The sequence below is a fragment of the Lynx canadensis genome, chromosome F1 (assembly GCF_007474595.2).
Source record: "Lynx canadensis isolate LIC74 chromosome F1, mLynCan4.pri.v2, whole genome shotgun sequence".
Taxonomy (NCBI): domain Eukaryota; kingdom Metazoa; phylum Chordata; class Mammalia; order Carnivora; family Felidae; genus Lynx; species Lynx canadensis.
In genome coordinates this window covers 46,896,207-46,908,700 of record NC_044319.2, presented here as the reverse complement: position 1 = coordinate 46,908,700, position 12,494 = coordinate 46,896,207, and positions in this window count along the sequence as shown.

The window sequence follows — 12,494 nt, the reverse complement described above, 5'->3', positions numbered from 1 at the left end:
GTCATCCACGCTCACACTTTTATTCAACATATTACTGGAAGTTCTAGCCATAGCAATCAGACCAAAAAAAAAAAAAATGACATCCAAATCGATAAGGAAGAAGAATAGCCTTCACTATTTGAAGATGATATGATACTATATATAGAAAACCTGAAGGATTCCACCAAAACAATTGCTAGAACTGATAAATTCAGTAAAGTTGAAGGATACAAAAGCATTGAACAGAAATTATTGCATTTCTGTACACCAATAATGAAGCAGCAGAAAATTAAGAAAACACTCGTGCGGTATTTAAAAGACAAAACAGATGAGGAAAGGGGAAGAGAGACAAATGAAAAAACAGTCTGTTAGTTATAGAGTACAAACTGATGGTTACCAGAGGGGAGGATGTAGGGGAATGGGTGAAATAAGTGATAAGGATTAAGGAGTGCTCTTTTCATAATGAATACTGGGTGGTGAAATGAATTATTGAATCACTATATTGCACACCTGAAACTAATATAATAGTGTATGTTAACCAACTGAATTAAAATGAAAACTAATAAAAAGAATAGCTTCTCTCTCCCTGTCTCCATATATATATATATATATATATATATATATACACATACACACACACACATACACACACACATTCATACACATACATATATGTCTATATATATACACACATATATATATTTGTATATACATATTTATCATAAGTAATAAGGGGTATATACACTTAGACCCATACGTATAAGTTCTTTGGAACCAGTAAGATATATATATATATATATATATATATATATATATATATAGTATGCACTAGGGAAAGGACCTGGAAAGCAGGGTGACTGTTTGTCACAAGGGCCCTTGGGGGAGTCATATCAAGAATTTGATTCCAAGAACCAAAGCATGTCCTTCACCACTTCATAATAAATATAAGGCAGAAATTGTATTTTGATAAACCTGAGTAAAAAAAAAATTAAAAACCAAACAAATCTCCAAAAGTTGTTCATGCCTTTTTTCTCTTGGAATACTGTTATGACTTCTATTGCTTAAAAGATGACTGTTAGCTTAGATTTAGGATATCTGACTTTTGTAAATTCTGCTTTGTACAATACTTGTCAAACAATGGAAGGAGGAAATTAAGTATTTAATGAGGACCATTCTGTAACTAAAATTATGCTAAATATTTTTCACCCCTGTATCATTTAATTTTCACAACAATTATGTTAGATGATATTTATTTTAATGAAGAGAAAATTGGGGGTGAAAGGATAATCTTTCATTATGACATGCAGAGTATAAAGGGTAAAGCAGGGATTTTTCTCTCTTTTTTTTTTTTTAAAGTTTGTTTATTTTGTGGAGGGGAGGGGTTGAGAGAAAGAGAGAGAGGGAGAATCCCAAGTAGACTCCTGGCAGTCAGCAGGAGGCTTGATCCCACAAACCATGAGATCATGATCTGAGCTGAAATCAAGAGTCAGACGCTTAACTCACCGAGCTGCCTAGGCACTCCCAGGGATTCTTTTAAGGCCTTGTTCCCTTCCACTCTTCATGAGATCCTTCAGTATTTTTTCTTAAAAGTTTACTCCAATATAAAAGTGTATAATGTTATTTAGATGTCTTCATTTAAAATATTTATCATATTTTACCAAATAGGTAATTTTAGAGACCTACAATACGTCATCAACTAACAAGCACTAAAAATTCCAAACATACTTTTGTGGGAGTTGTTAGAAACTTGGAATAGTTTTTCCAGGGAGAATAATATTGTAACTCCTAATTAAGATTTCTGGTCAGCCCATAAGCACTGATAATGTAGCTGGGCAAATACAGTCATAGAACCATAAAGCCTAATGACCCTTTAGATAATTGTTTAGGTAGACAATATTTTTGCATATTCTAGTTGCAGTATCTGGGGGCATGTCTTTATACCTCAAGTGTAGGTTTGGGAGCCCACCTCTCTCCCATCCCCATTATGTTAGGGAACAAAATTCCTGTTTAGCACAGCATTAATGTGATCAGAGATTGAGCTTCCACAGGTAAATGGAAGAGAAGCCAAAGACAAAGGATTTCCTACCGATACTCATAATTTTAGGCATAATGTGTATTTCTAAAAATGTGTCTGTCAAAATCTATGATTACAAAAATGTTAATATATTCAAGAGTGTAAGAGCTAAAGATTTCTAATAAAAATATTCCAGAAGCAGTGGTCCCAACCTTCCTTCAGAAAGGGGCAGGATGACTGGTAGGTGAAGTGTTATAAGAAGGGGTCTGCTTGGGGTAATTGAATCTATTTTAGGAGCTTCTATTGTATTATTACCCAGAGGTTGGGTCAAGTAAAGCAATTTTATTATAGGTAACTGAGTTTTGCTATTTTCTACTAAAGGAACATATTGAGGCAATTAAATAGATATATAAAATAGCTGAGAAACAATTCAAAATGAAAAAAAAAATTACGCTGAAGACTAGGGAAAACAGCCTTCTTGGTTGCCAAATAGTTTTAAGTGTTATAGAAGAAAGGGCATTGAAAGCATTTCCTTTATAATGAACAGCTGCTAGCTGAAATCAAACTTTGTGTGTACACAGAAAGCATTTGCCATGGTCCTTGTGGGTAGAATAATAGTCAAAATGATTCTAATAATTGAAATGAAGTAGGCTGTACAGTTCCCAACTGCCACAACAAAAACATTTTGGAAAATTGGATCACTCACACAAGCTAAAACATGTAGCAATTTGTTTTTATGGAAATTACATTTATAAGCTTGGTAATAAACTGAAAGCAAGGTCCTAGCCTAGACCTCTCTTCAAGATTTAACATATCCAAGTAAATTAACCTATTGAAAATTCTTCATTTGTTTAAATTGGTTCACTTAAGAAGTTGTAAAAGGCTTTATTAAAGAACATTCTGTAAGACTTAAGTTATTGGAGAGACTATATAATTCATTACCCTGTGGCCACATTTCCAAATATAGTTAGTTAAGAAGGGGCAGATCCTACCATCACAATGTAATATGTATAATTAGAGAAAAGGGATATGTTCATACATATATGGAAGTACTAGCTAAGTATTCATCTAGGCAACTAGAATTATGAAATTAATTTTACAATATATGTAGTTTTTATATGATTTTTTATTCTGGATTTGTTGTTAAAAGGTATTTCTTTTTTTCCCTTTTTATTCTGATTGATCCTGTTACTACTTACTTGAAATCACAACTGAGGTTGTAAATAGTATTAATACTCAAAAATGATATATTTATTCATAAGACGTAGGGCATTATGCTTGCTTGGCACAGATGATATTGTGATGAATAAGGCAGGTACAGTCCTCACTTCAGGGGCCTGTAGTTTAGTTCTGAAAATGATTGCAATTCTGTTATGTAACTGAAAGAAATTTAGAGGGTTCAGGAAGGCCATATCAGGAACACCTACCTAATCAGGACAGTTTTTTTTTTAAGTTTATTTTGAGAGAGCACACATGAGCAAGTGGGGGAGAGGCAGAGAGAGAGAGAGAGAGAGAGAGAGAGAGAGAGAGAGATTGAGAGAGGGAGAAAGAGAATCCCAAGCAGACTTCATGCTCAGGCTGCCATGGGGATTGACCTCTTGTACCCTGAGATGATTACAGCCGAAATCAGCAATCAGTCATTTAACTGACTAAGACACCCAGGCACCCCTTAAGACAATTTTTAGTGGTATTGGTCTTTAGGTAGTAAAATTAGCAGTGGCTATAAAAGAATATGAAATTTAAGGGGCGCCTGGGTGGCGCAGTCGGTTAAGCGTCCGACTTCAGCCAGGTCACGATCTCACGGTCCGTGAGTTCGAGCCCCGCGTCGGGCTCTGGGCTGATGGCTCGGAGCCTGGAGCCTGTTTCTGAATTTAAATTTTTTTTTTCCAACGTTTATTTATTTTTGGGACAGAGAGAGACAGAGCATGAATGGGCGAGGGGCAGAGAGAGAGGGAGACACAGAATCAGAAACAGGCTCCAGGCTCCGAGCCATCAGCCCAGAGCCCGACGCGGGGCTCGAACTCACGGACCGTGAGATCGTGACCTGGCTGAAGTCGGACGCTTAACCGACTGCGCCACCCAGGCGCCCCAAGAATATGAAATTTAAAAGCAAACAGAACAAACTCTTGGACAAGGAGTAAGAAGTCTTGAGTTCTCTTCCTACTCAGTTCATATTTGTGTTATTAAGATCATTACATTTAATCTGTCTTAGCTTCATTGTCCTATTTCTAGTACATGGGTTGGAATAGACGTCTATTAATTGTCTAGTATAATTTATAATTATCCAATATTAGAATTTTAAGAATCAAAATCTTGTGAAAGGGAGAGGATGGAGGTTCATAGATGTCTTCTTCCATCATGTTGTTCAGTGCTAAATATATTTTGCATAAAAAAAGACTACACTCAGAACAAAACTTACCTAAAATAATAGATCACAACTTTTTTCTAGTCCGACATAAATAAAAGATAGAAAGATTCTCAGAGTAATTGTGACCCACTTTTATTGTGATTCTTCCATTTCACTTCCCTAATCTTTAGAAAGGCGTTTTAGAAGTTGGTTTGAGAGGATATTTATAATTTGAAAAGACATTGTACACAACTCTTCTTCCTTTCTTCTCACTCTGATTTGAGAATTACTCTCTGGAAGTTGGATGTGCTGGGTATCTCCTTTGGCCACCCCAAATCCACTCTTACCCATCTTCTCCTGCTTGTTCTCTACCCTGCAAGACTGACCTCTGAGGACAGAATCAACTGGGCTTTCTACCCTGTGTTTCCCATGGGGCTTTGCCTATAGTCATTGAGAAAGAATCAGAGAACAGGGTGGTAAAGAGGTAGGGCACCATTTCCCCTAGCTTCATTCTTGCTGGGCTGGAGTTTGCCAGTGCCCCAGTCTTTCGTCTACCTGCAGGTTCCCTCAAGTGGCCGCTCTCCTATAGCTACAACCCTCTTTGGGTCTTGTACACATGCAGAGGACAGGTAATGAGAAGACACAAGAAGACGACCATCAGCAAGCTGAGGAAAGAGGCCCATAGCAGATCTCTCTTTCACTGCCCTCAGTTGGAACTAACTCTGCTTATACTTTGATCTGATTTCTGCCTTTCAGCCACTGTGAGAAAATAAATTTATTTTGTTTAAGCCATCCAGTCTGTGGTACTCAGTAAACTAACATAGATTCCTCTTCTCCTTGCCCCTTCAGATCTAGGAATGGTAACTGCTTTCTGTCACTGGTTCCCTTAATCTTGCATATGAATTTGTAATTATTATTTTCTTCATGCTTTCTTCAGTTATTCGTTTACAGTGTGTCATTTCATCCTGCTAGTACCTTGCCTGAAATGTAAAAATGGATTCTGAAACATACTTTTCTATAGCACTTTTTTCCTTAGTCCCATCTTCCAATATCTCTTTTTATTCTCTTTATCTTTCCCACTAAGGAAAAAAAATGGCTTTTAGGAAATTACATAAAGCATATGACTCATAGTAGGCATTGTCATCAACGTAACGAATATTAACCAGTGACACAAATAACAAATAGTATTTCAGAATTCCAGTTAATCAGTGGGGGAAGATATTTTTGGATAATGCATCCTTCCACAACCTCCAGGTCTCTCAGTATTACTCATATATCTTTCTTGAGCCCAGAAGTACAATAAAGTCAACTCAAAAACAAATGAAAACAAATAACACAGGACTATAGAAAACAGATATATATAGGCTAAAATCATGCATTAATGGTTAAGAGCAGAGTGTTAAATAAAAATATTAAATATTCTGTGAGATTCTAACACTAGTTTTGAAGAGACAAAAAGATTTAAGTTGTAATTTAATGGAACTGCCATTTATAAACCCTTGACATGGATTGTCTTTGTTTTGAAATTGAGGAATGGATTCTGAAGCTGGATTATTAGGTTACGTGAAGACAACAAAATAAAATAGACAAATGGTTGAAATGCATTTAGGCAATATGAACAAATTTACTAGAAGAATAGTTCTTACCTTTTGATCAGACAAAAATAGCCCTTTAACTCCCCAAATAATAAGATGTGGAATTCTCCAAGGTTTATTTTTGAAAGATATTTATAAAGAAATAAAGGAGGTAAAATTCTATTATCTTTAAGGTCTTTCAGGGAAAAAATAGTGTCTTTTTTAAAAAACTAATCTAACAGCATATTGTTAAAACTGAAGTTGAGATAGGCTAATAAATATATCATGGGGATATTGAACAGCCACAATACACAATATACTCATATTTGGATGCTCTTGGAGAATGTACGATGACCTAAGATTGCTTGAAGATTAAGTAGAAGGGTACAAAATATCTGAGTGTATTCATAATAAGAAAAAGTTTACTAAACCTTATTTTCTCAGAGAAAAGCTTTGTGATGTGTACAACCTACAATTCTCTCTTCTTCTTTTTCTAATTTTAATAAATCACATATTGTTCAAAGCAAGAAGTCATAAATTTCTTATAATATTTCTTGGAATGATTTCTCATTCCATTCTGCTGCAGAGAATGAATATAGGGTGTGACCTAGTTAAATGTTCAATTTGAGTGAGTAAATTACATTTCACAAAAACTGATTACAAATTGTGAATAAAAGGAAAAATGACCACATAGAAATTGCAATGTCAAACTTGCTACCTAATTTTTAGATTTTGGAAAGTTAAACACATTTTCTGGATGATTTATATATTGAAATTTTTTATTATAGTTAAAATAAAAGCTTGTAATCTGTATGTTAGATTTGATTCCCCACAAAAGTAGACTTCTATGAATATCTGTAGTAAATAGGATTTTGCATACTAAAATTAATTTAATTAAGTTTGAAGGAACATTTGTTAAAACATTGTATCAAACCTTTGCAGTGATATTTACTTAAGGTAGTATGAGGGCCTTCCTTGATTAACTTAAGGTTTTTCTCATTAAAGAGAAAAAAAAACTCTTGGGGAAATAAAAAAAGAATATTCTTTATAATATATTGTTAAACTTACAAAAGTAAGTTAAAAAACCCCAGGTGTTTATTACCTACCACTGTGAAAGCAAAAGACGAAACAGCAGAGCAGGGATCAGTATACATCTCCACTCCCATTAGGTGACTGAGCCTTTGGACAGCAGTACCGTAAGGGAAGACTGACTTTGAGACTTGCATTAGTCCAGAGAGTCTCTAAGTGGTCTAAAAATTTTACAGGGATGCAGCACACCTATTGCAAATTTTTCTGCATTGGAGAATCTTTCATTTAGACACTCAGTGTTCACACAGAATAAAATCAACATAACATAAGGACAAGAGCATGCAGACTATAATATAACCATGTATAAACTATTAAATTAAAAAGGAGAAATAAAACATTCTAGAATCAAAAGGATATCAAATTTATCTGGAGATATTTTAAAATGAAACAAATCAAACTCATAGAAATATAAAATATTGAAGAGTTGAACATGAAAATATAATGGTGAATTGAAAAGCAGATTAAATAATACGGCTAAAAATAAAATACTTTTACCACAATATGAATCAGAAAGAATTACTCCTCCCAAAAAAAGAAAGAATTACCCAGAATAAAGCTAAAAGAAATGAGATGTAAAATGTGGAAACGGATAAAGAGATATGTAAAAATTTAACAATTTTGACTTGCTATCTCTTATGAAAATTGAATCAAGAAAAAAAAAATCCAAATGGTTCCAATTAAGGGAATTAAATTTGTAAAAAAAATAAAAGATTTCGGGGGTGGGAGTGGGAATAAACTCCAGAATAAGATGATTTCATTAGTACATTCTAACAAACATTTAAGAAATAAATAAAAACCAATATTGCATAAAATCTTTTAGAAGGTAGAAGAAGGAATGTTTTTCAGACTATTTGATTAAGCTAGCATAACTTCTGTAACAAAATTAGACACATATGGTGGAAATTAAAAAATAATACAGATCAATATTCCTTATTCATATAGAATTAAATATCTTCAACAAAATCTTAGCAAGTAAAATTAAGCAATAGGAGGGGCGCCTAGGTGGTTCAGTTGGTTAAGCGTTTGACTTTGGCTCAGGTCATGATCTCACAGTCTGAGTTCGAGCCCTGGGCTGGAGCTGACAGCTCGGATCCTGGAGCCTGCCTCAGATTCTGTGTCTCCCTCTCTCTGACACTCCCTCTTTCATGCCTTGTCTCTCTCTGTCTCAAAATAAATAATAAACATAAAAAAAAAAAACAAAATATTAAAAAATGCAGCAATAGGAATAAGAATAATACAACTTAATAAAATACTAGACTTTATTAGTGAATTTAGCAAGGACAATGACTAGAAGTCAATTTTAAAATAATGTTATTTCTATATATAGAAAAAATCAAATATAAATAATTAAAATATACCAGTAAAGTATTATAAACATCATAACTACTTTTTAAAAAAAATTATTTCTGAGAGAGAGAGAGAGAGAGAGAGCACAAGTGGGGTAGGGGCAGAGAGAGAAGGGACTAGAGGATCCGAAGAGGCTTCCACACTGACAGCGGCGATCCCAGGCTTGAATTCATGAACCATGAGATCATGACCTGAGCCAAAGTTAGATCTCAGCCAGCTGAGCCTACCCAGGTGCCCAACATCATAATTACTTTGAAATAAATTTGGTAATGAGGTCCAAGATCTTTATCCAAAATAGTACAAACAACACAGAAAAGAAGCCTAAATAAATGGAGAAATACACCATGATTATTTATTTATTGTAAGACTCAATAATGTTAAGATTTCAGTCTTCTCCAAATTAACCTATAGATTCAATGCTATCTTCCTCCCTAAAAAATCTAGAAAACTTTTTTTTTTGTAGGATTCATTAAATATATTCTAAAATTCCTATGGAAATTCAAGATTTCCTCAATACCCCAAACTTGGAAACAAATAAGATTGTAGAACTTAGTAAAACCTCATATATAGCTGTACCATAAGTCTATACAAAACAAGGTATTATGGCATTTGCATGAAGATAGACAGATAAATAAAGTACAGAAATTGACCCACATTTAACATGTTTAAGTAAAAGGCCAATATCATTATTTTATCAGGGACGTGCAAATTAGGGGCATAATTAGATATCACTTCACATCCACTAGAATGGATAGAAGACTAATAATATCAAGTGTTGACAAAAATGTAGAGCTGCTGAAACACTCATCTTGCTGTTGAGATTGTAAAGTGGTACAACCACTTTTGAAAATATGTTGACAATGTATTTATTAATTTAAATTTATACTTACCACATATTTCATTATAATGTATGGAAGTATCTCAGAGCAATGAGAATGTATGTCCATCAAAGGACGTCTACACAATGTTTATAGCAACTTTATTCATAGCCCGGGAACTAGAAATGAACCCCATGTGCATCAACAGATGAATGTGGAAGCAAATCGTGGTATGTTTGCACGATGGAATACTAATTGGCAATAAATCAAATGAACATCTGATGACACAACAATGGCCGAGTAATGGACACCAGAACAATGTGTACCTATTGAATTATTTTATTTGTATAAAGTTTTCAAATAGGTAGGCTAATTTCTAGTAATAGCAACATATCAGTGGTTGCTTGGGGCATGGGTTTAGGGGAATTGACTATAAAGTAATAAGAATATTTTATATTGATAGAAATGTTCTATATTTATTAAACTAGTGGTTCCATGTTTGTATCCATTTATCAGAACTCATCAGACTGTCTACTTAAAATGTATGTGTTGTCTTGTATACTAATTAAAACTCAATATTTATTTATTTGATTAAATAAAAACAACCAACAACTAGTAAGGATGGCAAGTCTTTGAGGTGACCTGCTCAAAGGCAGAAGTCTTTACTAGGGTGTGCCTATATCCTCAGTATATTTAGCCAAGTTGTAATTTGGGGGCCTTATTGTGTGGTCTATCCCAACAACTTTTGGAAGCCACATGATCTTTCCATTACTGCTTCCTCACATGGGATATTAAGTAGGGGCATTTGGGCTCATGAGGCCCTTGAGACCAAAGAAGAGAGGCTGGGGACGCCTGGGTGGCTCAGTGGGTTAAGTGTCTGACTTCATTCAGCTCAGGTCATGATCTCACAGTTCATGAGTTTGAGCCCCACATTGGGCTCTGTGCTGACAGCTCAGAGCCTGAAACCTGCTTCAGATTCTGTGTCTCCCTCTCTCTCTGCCCTCCCCTGCTCACTCTCTGTTGTTCTCTCTCTCAAAAATAAATAAACATTAAAAAAAATAGAAAAGAACAAAGAAGAAAGGCTGAATTTTCTGGGTAAACAACTGGAAGGCAACAAAAGACTGGTGGTGATTTGCAGCTCTTCATAAGGCCCTGGCTGAGAGGCTATGGGAAGTCCAGGTCAATCACCACAGCACCTTTCAATGGCCTGACAGGAGTATCCTTTGGTATACCATGCATGTAAATGTCACCTCAGACAAAAAGGAACCAGAAACCTAACGGAAATAGGTCAGCCGAGGAATTGTCAGGGAAAACAGGAGTCTGAATTAGTCTCCCTTTTGTAGAGAAACTTCTGTCACCTCTGTCAGAGAAACATAAACAGAGCTCAAAACTCTTGAGAGAGTTTAATGAAAGATAATTCTCTGTGAAACTTAGAAAACATGGATCCTATCAAAATTGGGGACCATAAGTTTTTCTGTTGACAATATGTTGGATGGTAATAAATATTATCAGGAAAAACTGGGAAGGGGAAGGAAATAAAGATGTTCTACAGAGGAAGGAAAAATATAGCAAATTTTCAGTAGCAAAAATTGAAACTAGGCAAAGTGGTAAATAGCTTTAAAATGCTCTGAAAAAGTAGTTGTCAACTAAAATTGTGTATTCAGCAAAAATATATTTGGAGAACAAGGAAAATTGTCTCAATAGAGACATTTTCAGTTAAGTAAAAACTGAGACCACCCACAGATCTTCAGTAAAGGACTTTTTTTTTTTTTTTTTTTTAGCGCTTATTCGTTTTTGAGAGACACAGAGAGACAGAGTATGAGCCGGGAAGAGGCAGAGAGGGAGACACAGAATCTGAAGCAGTCTCCAGGCTCTGAGCTGTCAACACAGAGCCCAACGCGGGGCTTGAACTCACAAACTGCGAGATCATGACCTGAGCCGAAGTCAGCAGTCGGACGTTCAACCTACTGAGCCACCCAGGTACCCCTTCACTAAAGGAATTTCTAAAGGAAATTCTTTTTTACTTTTTTACTTTAGTAAAAAAGAAAAAAAAAAAGAAGGGAAGGAGGGTGGGAGGAAGGGTGGAAAGGAAGGAAAGAAAGGAAGGGAGGAAGGAAGAGAGGATACCAGAAAATAGATCTGAAATGCTTGAAGGATTTTTTTAGTATAATGTTATATTAGTTTCAGGTATACAATACAGTGATTTAATAATTCTGTACATTATGCTATGCTCCACAACTATAACTACCACCTGTTACCATATGACACAATTATAATGTCATTGACTATATTACCTATGCTGTACCTCTTATTCCCATGACTTATTTATTCCATAACTGGAAGCCTGTGTTTTGCAATCCCTTTTACCCATTTTTTAAAATTAGGAATTGGTAATTGTATGGTACACATAACATGTTAGTGGTAAAAAATATGTTCATAATGTTTAAATTGAGGGAGTTGAAAAGATCATGATCAGTGGTCAAATTTTGTTCTTAGTGTATTCTAAGATTTTTTTTCATTTTGGGAGAAGACTGAGATAGTGATTAAATTTTACTTTTGATAAATTAAGTTTGGAAGGTAAAATTTTAAGGGTAAATTTTAAGAAATAGGAATAGTATATAATTTCCCAAACTAGCAGAGTGAAAGAATGAAAGAAAAAAAAAAAAAAACAACCTAACAAGTAGAATAATTCTATATTCAAAAATATCCATTAGAAAAACAGAAAAAATGTGGTATCAAAAGCAAAAAGTAAGATGGGACACAGAAGTTCATACATATCAGTAAGTAAAGTAAATATACTTAATTTCACATTTTAATAATAGAAAATTTCATATTAGAGTTTTAGACATTCTATATCCTGTTTGTGAGACCAGATAAAAATTCAGATCCAAAAGTACAAAGTAAAATGATGGAAAAAGTTATAGTAGACATTTTAAAGAAAACAGTGCTAGGCTAGTTGTAGAAATATCAACAATATGAAGAAATTTATAATTTAAGGCAAAATGCTATGTTAATGATAGAAAAGTGATAAAATGTTCAGTACTTTAAAAAAATTCAAAATTTGTATTCACATAATAAACATTAACTATATAAACTTACAGTATTGAATTGCATGGAGATATCATATTTCACTACTGAAATAGTAACCTTAATTACATAATTATTTGCATGCAATTGTAAATAAATAGATATATAAAATCTCATTCTTTACATTGTTCATCACAGTAGCAGATATCAACCTAATTATTTTGATCGCTGATAAATGTAGTAGATCAAAAATTAAGATACAGTTTTATAAAACATAATAAACATTCATATTTAAATAT